The sequence below is a fragment of the Panthera pardus genome, unplaced genomic scaffold, assembly GCF_024362965.1.
Source record: "Panthera pardus isolate Hobbes unplaced genomic scaffold, ASM2436296v1 HiC_scaffold_7, whole genome shotgun sequence".
Classification (NCBI taxonomy): Eukaryota; Metazoa; Chordata; class Mammalia; order Carnivora; family Felidae; genus Panthera; species Panthera pardus.
In genome coordinates this window covers 11,425,232-11,439,874 of record NW_026527002.1, presented here as the reverse complement: position 1 = coordinate 11,439,874, position 14,643 = coordinate 11,425,232, and the positions used below count along the sequence as shown (strand labels likewise).

General features: G+C 42.3%; 1 protein-coding gene and 1 pseudogene across 1 annotated transcript in view; one reads left to right on the top strand and one right to left on the bottom strand.

Annotated features, from left to right (window-relative positions):
- CA8 (carbonic anhydrase 8) overlaps window positions 1-14,643 on the top strand; it is an 89,325-nt gene that overhangs the window by 16,485 nt on the left and 58,197 nt on the right. The window lies entirely within an intron of this gene.
- Window positions 406-13,948, bottom strand: LOC128775347 (ubiquitin-conjugating enzyme E2 variant 2-like; annotated as a pseudogene).

Here is a 14,643-nt window from a genome sequence, read left to right as displayed (position 1 = left end):
GGTACTAGTAGCCAGCACCCACATCCCTTCAAATATTAACACAGTTGGTGACTTCAGACAGTTTAAACTGCAGCTCTTTTGCTAAGTGGGATGGATAAGGCACACCATTTCTGTTTTTGCTTCTTGAACTTCTTACTTTTGAGGCACAGATGAGCTTCCACAGCGTCTGACATTCTTGCTGTTTTCGTCCCGTACACCTGAATTCTGTGGTTCATACTCCAGGTTTGTGCTTAGAGGACGGTGCCTTAGCAAGAGAAAAATAAATTGTGCTGCACTTTTCTTCCTGTTAGCTGAACACCTAATGAGTTTGTACATGTTAACTACATTCTTAGAAAAGTCTGAGTCATGTCTACCAGCTGGAATTCTCTTACTTAACGTGTGGAGGTTTTGCATTGTGGTATTGAATCAAGATGGCAACAGGAGGGGGAGGTTGTTGATTGCAGAGAAGTCTGAGACCCAGTCAAATGAATTCCTGTGTCTTTGTCCTTCTGGTGGCTGCAAAACCTTCATATTTTCTTTAGACATCATTAGATACTATAGCTCTTGAAGTCCAACTTGAATCCTGTAAGAATGTTGTCATTTTGCCATAGCAGTATATCGCATTCACTCACCATACCATAAGGATAATTTATTCCATTCACATTAATTTTTGTTACAGATCTAACCACTGGAGGAACTGCTAGGTATTTAGGGTCACGTTCAACTTTCAGGCTGTATGCTCTGTTTCCGCCACTTGTCTAAGAAGACTCTCAGCTGCTTTTCTACTTCAAGTAGCCTAACGTTGTGGTCTGTAGAACTCTTGGTAAATTATGATTATCTTCACCCATGAGTTGCTACTTTAATCCTTCCATGGAAGAGTGCTTCCCAGGCATTTAGATTTTAGGAGCAATGAAATAAAAAAAAAAATTAGAGGATGGGGAAACAGATAGTGTGGCCAAGTTTTTTTTTTTTTTTTTTAATACGAACATTATTAACTATACCGTCCTCATCATTTCATAGAGAGAACATCTTTACTAGATGAGTGTAGGAAGGATACAGTCTGAGAATGAACACGGACCTGTAAGTTGAACAGACTTAGCTTTTAAAAAACTCGTAACCTTAGTTCTGTTTTCTCATTTCACTATAGATGAATGATAGTCTTGTCAGGAAGGGCACTGGTCCTGCCCACAGACCAGCAGGAGGTCATGCATGGCTGGCGGGTCTTTCTTGCCCTCTGGGCCTAAAAGTTTGTAATTTGAGAGTGAATTACCAAGGAAGAGCATGTTGTAGGACAGATTCTTATTTTTATCTTGTATATTTAAAGAGAAGCTATTGCTCTGTATTCTCCGAAAGGACTCAGAGGTAATTGAGCCACATACCAGCTATTTATGGGAAGTTGGGTGCATTAGGTAAATATTAAAAAAAAAAAAAGTAAGTTTGTGCAGAGCAGGACTCTTTAGTTGTGAAGAGTCTAGGCCTTGGTTGTGAAATAGGCCAACAGAACATTTGTTAAAAATTTTTTTTAATGTTTTTTTAATTTTTTATTTTTGAGAGAGACCGAGCGTGAGCGGGGGGGCGGGTAGAGAGAGAGGGAGACACAGAATCGGAAGCAGGCTCCAGGCTCTGAGCTGTCAGCACACAGGCCACCGCGGGGCTCGAACTCATGAACTGTGAGATCATGACCTGAGCTGAAGTTGGATGCTTAACCAACTGAGCCATCCAGGCGCCCCAGGCCAACAGAACATTTTGAACAGTGTGTCTCCTGATACCGTACCAGTTCTGAATATTCCACTCTCCACTCTCCAAGTCCCGGGTCTTCTGTGTATCCTGTATTTTTCTTTTCTTTTCAGGCAAATACTAGTGTCTACCATTTAAGTTTTCTTTTAGTAAAAACAATCAGGCTTTTTGCTTTTCCTAAGCTATTTGCATGCTTGTATATTTGCCTGACTGAAAGGCCTTTGTCAGTTTTCCGGGCTCTGGGGAGCACCAGGAAGAGTTTTCATGGTCAACAGCGAAAGGCGGGGGGATCTGTTCAAGTTACTTTATTCCCACGGATGTCTCAAATAGAGCTTCGTGTTTGTGACTCGCTTCCGAAATAGACTTCCCTTGACTTCAGTGAGAAAAATATGAGATTAGATCTATAAGATATATAGTTAAATAATTTATTTTTAAAAGGAACTTCAGAGATCACCCAGCACAAACTCCTGTTTAACAAAGGAGAAATCTGAAGCTGCTAAAGATTAAGGGTCACAGGGCAACTTGGTGGAAGCCATAATGTATGGCCCGGGTGGAAGAGGGGGTATTTTAGTTAATTAAATATTCCACTTAACAAAGAGTCATCCTCTGCTACTGGTCTTTTCTCTAATGGGTTAGATCGACAAGAGACAACACAACAGTCTTTGTCTCCCTGCCTCCCCCCACCCCCAACATGCCTGAGAGGGTCTTGTATGTGTGCATGCACCCCCATTCAGAGATGGGAGTGTTGTCACCTTGCATAGGACTGTACTGAAGCTGTGGCATGGTCCCCTGGCCTTACTGGCTGTGAAGACAAAATTCAGAGTGGCTTTGTGACGGTATAGCAGTGTGGGGTCATGAAGGTTGGGACCCTTGCTGCCCCCCGAGAACCGGCGTGGATGTAATGGATGAGGTAGTCCCTCCGCTTTGGTGGGGTGCTCACCAAGGTCTGGAGAAGAAGGGGACTAGCTCATGCAATGGCAGGGGTCACAACACCTGTTATCTGACTTCTCCAAGGAGTGCTCCCCCGCCCCAGTCCCCCACTTTCCAAAGCCCATTATTCCTAGAAAAATCAACTCTAGTTTGAGATTGTATTTGTAATGGTAGTTAATACTTTGGATTGAGGTTGCTTTAGAAGAAAAAAGGGAAAGAGGAGGTAAGACTGATACTAAAGGAAATGAGTCAAAGTTTGAATGTTCAGCTTCTTTGGGAAATCGTATTATTTTGATCAGAAAAAAGGAACAAATTGTACATACGATTGTTATTATAATTTGGCATCCTGGAATATTCCACAGGGCTAGCAGATTGAGCCTCACGGATAAACAGATGAAGGAATTAGAACCTTGTGCTGTGGCCTCTCTGTGGTCATAATTGCGGAAACTCCCTCTCATATCTGGGTTAAAAAAAAAAGATAAATAAAAACAAATTTTATGTTTCCTGAATTCTGATGAACACTTGCATTTTTACTACATAAAAATCACAGTTCCTGCTTTGATTTAGCGTGTTTATTTTCTCATTTATGAAAATGTATTTAGAGTAGAAACTTCACAGTTTACTGAATAGAAAATAAATTACAGTGTTGAGCAAACAGAAATGTTCTTTTCGCTGTACCACATGATGTGGCAATCTTCCATTCCCACTTAGAAATAGAAGTGCATGAGGCCAGTTTGACCTTTGAGTCGTCTTTGAAGCTACCTTTCATTTTATATTTGCAACTATTTCTTTTAGTAGATTATTCTTTGTTGTTGTTTGAAGATGTATAAAATGTTTTTGGCAAACTAAATTTGGAAGAATCATTTATATGTATATTTTTACAAGTAAGGCAAATTTGTGCAAAGTGAAAAATTGTTTCTGTAAATGTATATGGTGTATAATTAATTTACAGGTGTAATAGGTATAAATAATTTATAGACTTGCAAGAAGAGAATATTTTAAATTGGGTTCTAACAGATATAAATTCTACAGTAAAACAGATCTCTTAATGCGTCTTCAGGTAAGAAATAGACTCTGATTTAAATATAGAGTCCATAACCAAGTGGCCACCTTTAACTCCTTTCCATCTATTCATCAGTTTATTCATCTGTTGTTTTTCCATCCTTCCATGCATCCATGCATCCGTGCATCCAATCAAGTGTTTCTTGGGAATCTACTGCTCAGGCTCTGGGCTAAGTGATAGGGATACAACGATGAGTGTCAAAGACAGCCAGTGGAGTTTATTGCACTGGGGGGAGTGCAGATGCATTTGTATGCAATTTATCTCCTCCCCCCTTTCCCCCTAAATTGATGAGCTTTCAAATCAGTGTTAAAGGGCCTTATCCCCTCTACCCTGTCTATGCAGTATGCATACTCAGGCTATTAGAAGCTAATTACAGGAAGGTTTTGAAGATACTTACTAGAAAGCAAATATATTATTTGAAAGGTAAATGATTGTCAACCAAACCATTTATTGACTAGTATGTGAAAGGCACTGTGTCAGGTGTAACTCTGCCACAGGGTTAATTTAACTGCGATAACCTAACAAAATTAGAATCAGCAAGACACAGGATAGGAAAGTTTTGATGGTGGGGGTGGGGCAAGTTAGGAAAGGTCTAGATTCTGAAAAGCTGCTGGAGCCCCCGGGCCAGTGCTGCTGCCCCATTACCTACCTATAGATTACCGGTGGGATGGGGTGGGGAGGGGTCAGTGTGCTGGGGTTGGTGAGAGTTTAGGCCGGTACATCAGAAAATCCAAGATTCAGATCCAAGCTCTGTGACCTTGGGCAAGGTAGTAAACCTCTTCAGATGTTCCTGTCTACGAAGAGGGTTCAAAAGTAGCTCCAAAGTTGGCAAGGAGTAAACCTTTTAGTATATTAGGAAGGTGTCATTATTCCATTATTGTTATTATTATTATTATCATCATTATTATTATTATTCCTACCATGAGGAAGAGATGGGAGGACATCAAGGGGCAATTGTGATTGTGATGGTAAAAATCTAGTTAAGGGACACCTGGGTGGTTCATTTGGTCAAGCGTTGGACTCTTGAATTCGGCTCGGGTCGTAACCTCATGGTTTGTGAGTTTGAGCCCCAGACAGGGCTCTGTCTGTGCTGACGGCACAGAGCCTGCCTGGGATTCTCTCTCCCCACCCCTCTCTCTGCTCCTCACCCACTCTCTCTTTTTTTTCTCTATCTCAAAATAAATAAATAAACTTTAAAAAATTATTTTAAAAAATCTAGTGAAAAGTTCCTAAGGGGGAAAACAAAAGGCTTTTTTGTTGTTGTTATTACATGGAATATGAATGGAGAAAAAACGTCTTTTGTTTTCTTTGAAACCCCGGTTCCACCCTTTACTTGAATATATCGTCCTCTACAAGTCTAGTCAATATGTTCCCTGAGACATGTTTTTATGATTATGGAGCGTACACATGCAATAGAATTTATATCACCAGCCTATTTTGTAGTGAAAATCAAATAAATATTTCCTGTGTGAGGTGAGTATTGGCGTGATAAAACTTTCAATCGAATGGGAGACTATTGAAAGATTTTTAATTCCAGAAGATCTTAATTAGTATAGAAACTACATAAGGTGTGGGGTTTTTTGCTTGTTTGTTTGTTTTTGGTATTTAAGAATGACAGCTTAAAATGGCCCAGTGGTATTGGTAAGATAATTGTGCTTGCGCCCTGGCCACAGCTTTGCTGTGCTTGAAAACATGTCTCCTTTTAGCTTCTTCGTGTTACGCACAACAGGAACTCACTATGGCATCCTAGAACGTTGGGCCATGGACCCTGTGGGAAATGGGAACTTTTGGTGCTGTGGTTTCCCAGACGGAAGCCTGCTCTGGTGATCGGTACTCTCCATCAGAGAAAGCCCCACTCGGATTCCAGCTCACCATGGTATTTGCTATAGGACTTCTTTGTAGCCATTCCAGTTCAATTCCTTTGCTGGGACATAAAGATAATACAGTTGTACTTAACCCTTATGGAACTTAGGGAGAGGCTGTAAAAATTAATGGTGTAATATCGGAGGCACCACGCACCGAGTATCTCATATGGTGGTTTAAACACAATCTGGTGTTCGCTTAAAGTACTTTGTAAAAGCATTTGAAGGGCATAATTAGCTGCAGTGTATGTAAATGTAATTTATGATAGTATAGTTGTCTCGGGTTTTTTGTTTTTTAGAAGCCTTGAGTAGAAAAAAAGAAATCCAGATTTTAAACTGTTAAATATACACATTAAGTATAGAAGGAAGACATTTATGCTTGTAAGACCCGACAGATGAAAGATGGACCTTTTTTCATCAATTAATGTGTTCACTTGGGGCCCTGAGGCAAGCATGTTCTCTAAACCCAGTTAACGAGTCACTTAGAGCTCTGGTTGATAGAGCTTATTCAGTGGAACCAATTTATTTGGCTTCAGAGTTAATGTATTTCTCGTGAACGTTCCTTGATGAGTTCTCTAAATTGATGAGTTCTCTGAGGAGATCTATAAAGGGATCCCTTTCTCCAGCCTGGGTTTTGAACAAGTAAGAAATAGGGCATTATTAGAGTCATCAAATGGAGAACAAAACGTTACCTCTGTTGTGAATAGAACTATACTGGAGACATAGCGTAGAAGGAAAAGGCTCTGCCCACCTAGTTACAGGCAAGGGGTGGCAGGGTGTATTAGCCTGCTCTCTAAGGGTAGCTCTCGTTTCAAAAGAGGAAAAGAAAAAAGAGGAAGGGGTTAGTTGAAAGAGTGTAGAGGAAGGCCAGCCTTGTTGAGGCAAAATCCCTCTTTATAGGGATGGGCAACAGGGAAGAGGCATTTCCTGTTGATAAGACAGACTTTTTTTTTCTTAATTTTTTTTTTTTTTTTTTAACGTTTATTTATTTTGGAGACAGAGAGAGACAGAGCATGAACGGGGGAGGGGCAGAGAGAGAGGGAGACACAGAATCCGAAACAGGCTCCAGGCTCTGAGCTGTCAGCACAGAGCCCGACGCAGGGCTCGAACTCACGGGCTGTGAGATCATGACCTGAGCCGAAGTCGGCCGCTTAACCGACTGAGCCACCCAGGCGCCCCTAAGACAGACTCTTAAAAATTCTCCCACTTATCCTTTAAAATTTGATGGCACTGGCGCAAGAGACCAACTCCGTTTGGGAATCAGCGGCGAGAGTGCGGTTTCCTTTTATTCCGGTTTGCTCATTTTAATCATCTGGGACCAAATCCCTTTTTGCTAGCTGCCCCTTTGTACCTAAGATAGTCGCACAGTCTCCTCCTTTCTAGAAGGAGCTGGGAGATGGAGTGAGCGAGGATTTTGATGCATGTGCAGGATTTATTTTTTTTCTTTCTAACCTACGTGGGGGGGTTTCTGCCCAATGTAGCATCTCAGCTTGGGCCGGTTGTTTAAACCAAAGATATAAATGTATTTATAAAAAGAACTGTTTTACTTCCCCCAAATTGCGACCTAAGTCCAAGGCTTAAATCATTAATCCTATTCCGAATTTGGGTTGCGTGGTGCTGGAACTATTCAGTAATTTTTAAGAACAAATGTCACTTATCCACCTTGTCATGGAGAACAAATAATCACAGATTTTTATCAGTGGGCATTGTTTCTAATTAGCTTATCAGCCATGACGTGCTTTAACTCTGCTCCCAATCTTGCTGTTTTCTGGCCAACCTCGAGCTTGCCTGTATCGGTCAAGGACTTGGGTCTAGTGGAATAAAGGCTGTGCCATTAGTAATGTCTGTTACTGTTTCCTCAGCTGAGCTCCAGTGGGTTGCCTCCTTTGAGGCTTTCTCTCTGAGGCACTGTTTTCCCCATGGGCAAGTGAGAAGGAAGATACTACTGGGTTTTGAGTCTCGTAGGAAGGCACGATGGCGGAGTGGTGCCTACCATTTGGTTCACAAACACCTGTCAAGTACCAGACCCTGTGAGATATACAGCATGTAAGACAACAATACTTGTGTGCGGTGATTCTGTAGCCTGGTGGGAAGAGGTTGGATTAAGATAAAAACACGTGAAGAGATAACAGCAGAAAGGTTAAATGAAAAGTGGTTCGAAACGCATTTAGGGAGCAGCTGCTGTGTGTTTGCTGCTGGGTGTGGTGCCGACCTTTAACAATAAATGAAAAATAGTCCAGGTCTAGAAGAGGTTCGTGTTCCCAGCAGAGTGACAGGCCTATGAAAAATGATGACATCTATGGGGCGCCTGGGTGGCTCAGTCGGTTGAGCGTCCCGACTTCAGCCCAGGTCATGATCTTGCGGTCCGTGAGTTCGAGCCCCGCGTCGGGCTCTGTGCTGACAGCTCGGAGCCCGGAGCCTGTTTTGGATTCTGTGTCTCCCTCTCTCTCTGACCCTCCCCTGTTCATGCTCTGTCTCTCTCTGTCTCAAAAATAAATAAACATTAAAAAAAAAATTAAAAAAAAAATGATGACATCTAAAAGGGAACCGACACCACGGAATAGTGGCTTTCTGCTGGACTCAGGGAGGGCTGTGGAAAAGAACGGTTATTGCAGCTGGGCCCTGACGATTGGGTAGGAGTTTGCAGGATAAAAACGATACGAAAAAAGGAGAGGTGGATGCAGGAATGTCGTAAAGGACCGGTGCACTGGGGCTTGGCGAGTGATGAGAAAAGGCCAGTGTGATGCTGAGAAGTGGACCTTCTGTAGCTGAGATAGTCATGGGACAACGAACCGGAAAATCAGGGGGTCAGAAAGCGAGGTACCATGGTGGAGAGAGGCTGATACATTTGAATTAATACAAGTGTCATTTTACTCATTTCAATCCATATTGTTTTTAATCCCAGAATACTCGCAAATTAGGTAAAAAAAAAAATAGGAGTTGGGGTAGCAGTTCCTTGAAAGGTTGTAAAGATGCTCTCAGCTGTAGAGAAGGTGAAGAGAGAAAAACACTTGAAGTCCTACTAAGCCTCACACAATGTGAGTCTTAATGAAAGCAGGGCTGATCTTTCTCCACACAACAGAAAAGTGAATTAAAACTGAGGATTACCAGAGTTTAGTTTGTGTTTCCTGTTAGTTGGAGTTGATTTGTTTTCGCAGGGAAAGAATTTTCAGCTTTGGAATTTTCATCCCCTCCTTTTAGCTTGATGGTCTGACAGTATTGATCCCCACAGGGTCTCATGTATTTCTGCCCGGGTTTCCTAGGCAGCATCCAGGAGAGCGTCTCCTTTTTGGTGTTGTTTTGGAAGAGACGTTTCTCTTGATATCTGTGCTCCTTGGAATCACTAGGCTTGCTCTTGGCAGTGGCTGTTCCTGGAGTCTCTCCTCCTTTCCTCTGGCCAGGTTATTTTTTAACATGGATGTCTGTGCGCTGTCAGTGCACCTGATGGCCCTTAGAACTCGCTGGATTTTATTTATTTATTTATTTTTAAATTTTTTTTTTTCAACGTTTTTTATTTATTTTTGGGACAGAGAGAGACAGAGCATGAACGGGGGAGGAGCAGAGAGAGAGGGAGACACAGAATCGGAAACAGGCTCCAGGCTCCGAGCCATCAGCCCAGAGCCTGACGCGGGGCTCGAACTCACGGACCGCAAGATCGTGACCTGGCTGAAGTCGGACGCTTAACCGACTGCGCCACCCAGGCGCCCCATGGATTTTAAAAACTAAAGAACGTGGCAGAAATAGGATATTGACAAGGAACACCATAAGTGAAGATGCATCAAATTACACGGATATTTACATTTCCATATATCTAAATTTTATTAGAGATTTTATTGTGAATTTGTCGTGAAAACCGTATTTGTGCAGACAACACAGCATTTTGTTTTAGGTTATTAGGATTTGTGTTACGGGGGTTACTGCTCTGCTGAGCCAAAAGGCTCTGGAGAACTAGGTTCCAGTCAAGTTTGCACCGTCTTTATAGGAAGAATTATCCTTTGTTATTTGAGTCTAATATCAGAAACATCTCGGTTGCATCCCTTACTGAATAAATATTGAATCCTGTGGGGACAAAGATTTGAGATAACGGCAGATTGTTTTGCCTCTCTTTCCCAGCCTTTTTCCAGGTGGGGGGGGGCGGGGAGCGGGGGGCATTGGGGAAGATAGTAGACATAAAATTGGACTGACCAAATACTATAATTTGGGGATGCATAATAGTAAGCGTGTACCTCACATCACACTTGTCAGAAAAGGAATGGAGAGGCACCTGGGTGGCTCAGTCGGTTAAGCTCAGGTCATGATCTCCCTGTTTATGGGTTCAAGGCTTGTGTGGGGCTCTGTGCTGACAGCATGAAGCCTGCTTGGGATTCCTGTTCTCCTCCTCTCTCTCTGCCCCTCCCCGGTGTGTGCCTCCTCTCTCTCTCTCTCTCTCTCTCTCTCTCTCTCTCTCAAAATAAACACTAACAAAAAGAAAAGAATGGAGACTTTGAGCGGGAGGCCGGGGAGCACTGTGTATTGTGAAATGGCACGGGGATGCCAGGAGGGAAAGGGGATTGAAGCAAAGATGTCAAGGCCAGCCGAAGTCATGCTGAATTTGAGACTGGTTGAGATTGTTACACAGTTGAACTCAAAGATGAATTGGAGGAATTTTCACATTGGGAAGTTTGATTTCTGATAGACTCTCGGTTCCTGGCATAGAGAGGGCTCTAAATAAATATAAATAAGTGAGTGAAAGAGTAGATGGTAAAGTTCTAGGCATCGTACCCAGGTTCTGAGGACGTAAATAGGACAGTTGCGACCTTCTCCCACCTGGGGGATTTTGTCCTTGCAATTCCCCTGTCTGGAATATTCTTCCACCAGGTAGCCATTAACTTGCTCCTTCAGTGCCTTTGGGTCTCTATTCAGATGTCACATAAGCAGAGAGGCTGACTTTAGCTTTCCTTAACCTACTTGGTTTTCTCCACTGCATTTCACGGTAATTTAGTAATACATATAATACATATATATGGTTATTTAAGCATAAATTCTGTATATGTGTACCGTACATATGGCTATTTTATAGTAATGTATTGTAGCTGGAGTTTAGGGGATCTAGAAATTAAATAGCTGGAGATAAATCTTGAATGGCAGGGTGGAACAAAGAATGGAAACCCTTAAATGTCAGGTTGATATTGGTATCCTTTTCTTTGGTCAGAAAGGTGATGTATATGTGGCATTTCACTAAGGGCGGTGGGGATCACTGTTCTGCATTTCACAGTTACACATTTTTTCATGCATTCACCAAATATTTGTTGAGCACCTACTATATGAGTTGCGGGCAGTCTGAGGTACTAGGGACAACACACCGGTGACAAACTACGCAGAAATCACTTTCCTTCTCAAAACGGTACTTCTAGTGAAATGTAATCATTTTCATCGATCAGTCATGTGATGCTTTGGGGAAGCCATGACGTCACCTAGGATGTCGTCGGCTTTGACAAAAAAAGAAGGGAGTGTGGGAAATGATGTGGGGAGAGAGCATTCAGAGCTTACCAAGAGTTTTGCTAGCTTGTTTGGAGATCAGGTGAAAGGAGCAGTCCGTGATTCCTCTAAGATTTGAGCCTCCATAGCTGGAAAAATGGTGGGCCTCTTAGAGGATGGCCAGAAAGGGGGACGGTGTTGGTGGAAAATCCTGGTGTATACTTTGATATGTTTTGAGTTGGACGGCTGCCTTTCATCCAAGTGGAAATGCCCAGGAAGAGGCTAGAAATGCAGATCGGTAACTCAGACGAGAGGCCACCGTTCAGCATGTGCTACAGCAGCTGATACTGTTTACTTATGTATCTATTTGAATCTGACTCCAGGTAAATGAGTTCATATAAAAGAGCATATAAAAGCGTTCATGTAATGTCACGAGAAAACAGTTACAACTTGCATTTGGTATCCTGTCACTACTGCTTATTGGTGTCATAGGAATATGTAATGTTCCTGAGTAAGCTGAATCATGCAGTACTTTACCAAGGGGAAATTATATTCTTAATCCTAGGTCATGGCCACCGGTGTACATACTATGATTGTAGCGATTGTGATAGCATATGTTCTCTTTATCCACACCAATAATTAATCCATCCTTGAAACTTAACTAAGCTACTTACTTCAACAATAAACTAATAATAAAATCCACTGCTTATTAAGAAATATTAATGTGAGTGTAAGATTTAGGACTAGATTTACACTCCTAAAATTGCTTTAGCTGATGATACATTTTCTGCTTGCTGATAACCGGTTTCCGTGCCTCATGTCTTTATATTTCAGGGTATTAAAAATGATGATATAGAAAATGTGTCTTAGAATATTTTCTGAAAAGCCCTAGATCAGAGCACAAAGCTCAATATACTTTTGTCTGTTCTTAGACATAATTTTACTTTTCAAGAAATGCCACATTTTGTCTACCAGAACCCCAAATTTGAATTGAAATAAAATTTTTCTTTTATGTATTAAGTAATTTGGCTGTGTGTACATCTAAAAGATTTGATGTCAGAAACCAAGGGAGTGCTTTTGTTCAGCACCCAAATCCCTTTTAGAGGAGCACCTTGCAACTCAGAAAGCGTCGGACATTTTTCCTTCCACGTTGTGAAAAGTTCTAAAGGGCAGCTCCTGGGTTGGTTAATTCAGCTGCTAAGCCGTGTTCTGAAGGGCCAGCTGCTTTGTTTTCCTGCTAAGTCATTTCAGGACTTTGGCCCTTTCCTGGAAATGTTCATTCAGGGTTGCAGGATGGCCATATCACATCTTAGTGGCACATCCTCACAGACTAATGATGAAAGGTTGTAAGAGGACTCCATTTTCTTACCTTAATTTTTTGGTAACATGTATTTATTTTTGAGAGACTGAGAGACAGATTACAAGTGGCGGAAGAGCAGAGCAAGGGAGGCACAGAATCCAAAGCAGGTCCCAGGCTCTGAGTGGTCAGCACAGAGCCCCAGTGTGGGGCTTGAACTCGTGAACCGAACTATGAGACCATGACCTGAGCCAAAGTCGGAAGCTTACCCGACTGAGCCACCCAGGCGCCCCTGTTTTCTTGCATTAAAAAAATGTTTTATTGACGCAAAACTTACATACCATGAAATTCACCCATTTAAACTGTACAGGTCAGTGGCTTCAGTATATTTACAGTGTTGTGCAGCCATTACCATGGTCTAGTTTTAGAACCGTTTCATCACCCCATAAAGAAAAAGTTACTCTTCATCCCCTACCCCTATCCCTAGGCAACTAGGAATCTGCTTTCTGGCCCTGTAGACTTTCCTATTCTAGACATTTCATAGTAACCAAACGATGGCTGTTTTCAAGGTTCGTTTATCCATGTTGTAACCTGTGTCAGTATTTGATGACTTTGATTGCCAGAGAGCGTTCCATTGTGTGGATATACCTCCTTTTGTTTATCTGTCAGTTGACGGACACTCAGTTTGTTTCCACTTTTTGGCTGTTGTGAGTAATGCAGCTATGAACATTTGCATACAAGGTTTTGCGTGGACGTAAGTTTTTCATTTCTCTTGGGTGTGGAATTCGGGGTAATATGGCAGTCCACACCTAATTTCCTAGGTGTGGAATTACTGGGCGATATGGTAGCTTTGTGTTTAACATTTTAGGAATTGCTAATTTGTTTTCCAAAGGGACTGCATCATTTTACCAATCCTGTCAGCACTGTGTGAGGGCTTCAATTTTTCCACATCCTGGACAACACTGGCTGTTGTCTTTCTTTTTGATGAGAGCCATTCTAGTGGGTTTGAAGGAGTTTCTCTTTGTGGTTTTGGTTTGTATTTCCCTAATGATATGTGGAGCGTCTTTTCATGGGTCTGTTGGCTATCCATATGCATTGTGTTTTCGTTTTGCTGATGGTGTTGCTTGATGTCCAAAACTTTTTGATTTGGATGAAATCTGATATATCAAATTTTTCTCTTACTGGTTCTGCTTTTGGTGCCATCTCTGTTTTTTACAATAAAACATCTTGTAGGTAAGTAACGTACGTACAGAAAGGTGCCCAAACCACAAACAGACAGTTCGACAGTTCACTGCATTTTCAGAAGGTAAACATACCTATGAAAACCCAGCATGCAGATTAACAAACAGAGCACGACCAGTATCCCAGAAGCTCCCGTCACGGTTCCTCCAAGGTTAGTTAACCGTGATCTTGACTTCCAACATCATAGGTAAGTTTTGCCTATTTAGGGGCTTTGTATAAATTGAATCACATAGTAGTTGTTATCCTGTGTCTTCGTTTTTTTAAAATTCTAGGTTGGAGTCTGCTACACTGTAGCGTGTATGTTTCCTTGTTTACTTTCTTGTGTAGTAGCGTATCACTGCGGGTTTTCAAGGGTGTATTTTTTCCACTGTTGACCGGCATTCGGATTACATTCAGGTCTGGTCTGTTAGACTAGAGCTTCCGTGAGTATTCTGTTTGGCGAGCATAGACTTAGGAGGGTAGCCTGTGTAGGAAAGGCGTAGTTCAGCTCTAGCAGTTGTTGCCAGTTAATTGGCCACAGTGTTTGTCCTGCTCCATGCTGTTACCAGCCTTAGGAATCTCTTTTTAGCAACCGGATGTTTTCCCAGAGGTCTTCCTCGCCCCTGCCATCCAGCAGAGCTCCCCTCAGGTGTCATTCGCCAGAATTTCTGTACACGCGGGTTCCTGGGATGGTCATTTCAAGGGAGAAGACAAAGCTGTCACTCTTGGCTTAGTCAGGCTCACTCTGTAGGGCTGAGGAGGGCTCTAGGCTTGTCATAAACACTTGGTCTGATATATAGAAATGCAGCTGGGGGCGCCTGGGTGGCTTGGTCGGTTAAGCGTCCAACTTCGGCTCAGGTCATGATCTCAGGATCTGTGAGTTCGAGCCCCGTGTCGGGCTCTGTGCTGACAGCTCAGAGCCTGAAGCCTGTTTCAGATTCTGTGTCTCCCTCTCTCTCTGCCCCTCCCCTGTTCATGCTCTGTCTCTCTCTGTCTCAAAAATAAATAAACGTTAAAAAAAATTTTTTTTTTTAAAAATAAAAAGAAATGCAGCTGAGGTTCTGTCTGCATGGAGGAAGGGGGAGGGGAGGCAGCTG